This window comes from Bison bison, unplaced genomic scaffold (assembly GCF_000754665.1).
Source record: "Bison bison bison isolate TAMUID 2011002044 unplaced genomic scaffold, Bison_UMD1.0 scf7180017864303, whole genome shotgun sequence".
NCBI lineage: Eukaryota > Metazoa > Chordata > Mammalia > Artiodactyla > Bovidae > Bison > Bison bison.
Genome location: NW_011494875.1, coordinates 46177 through 46888, shown reverse-complemented (window position 1 = coordinate 46888; position 712 = coordinate 46177).

Genomic DNA, 712 nt, shown 5'->3' with positions numbered 1-712 from the left:
TAAAGTAAGCCAGAGAGAGAAGAACAAATAAATACTACATGAAACCACTTATATGATGAGTCTTATATTTTAAATCTTATAGAAGCAGAGAGTGGAAGGGTTCTTGCACAGATCTGGGATGAGGGTGAAATGAGTAGGTATTAGTCAAAAGGTACAAAGGTTCAATTATAAAAGATGAATAAATCTTAGAGATCTACTGTATGGCATAGTGCCTAAAGTTAGCAATACTATATAATATATGTAAAGCAATTATAATGCCTATAATTAATAACACTGTAGACTACACTTAAATTTTGGTTTGTTACATAAGCAACAACAACAATCAAATGAAGAAGGCAGAAGGAAACTTTTGGAGGGGATGAATCTGATTTTTTGGCAAAAGTTATGGTGACAGTTTCACTAGTATATGTGCTTGCTCAGTCACTTCAGTCATGTCTGACTCTTCATAACCCTACGGACCATAGTCTGCCAGGCTCCTCTGTCCATGGGATTCTCCAGGTAAGAATATTGAAGTGGAGAATATCCCACGCCCTTCTCCAGGGGATCTTCCCAACCCAGGGATTGAAACTATGTCTTCTGCGGCTCCTGCATTGCAGGTGTATTTTTTTTTTTACTGCTGAACCTCTGGGGAAGTCCATACACACACACACACACACACACACATATGAAAATTACCTATGGACTTTATTTTTTTGGGCTCCAAAATCACTGC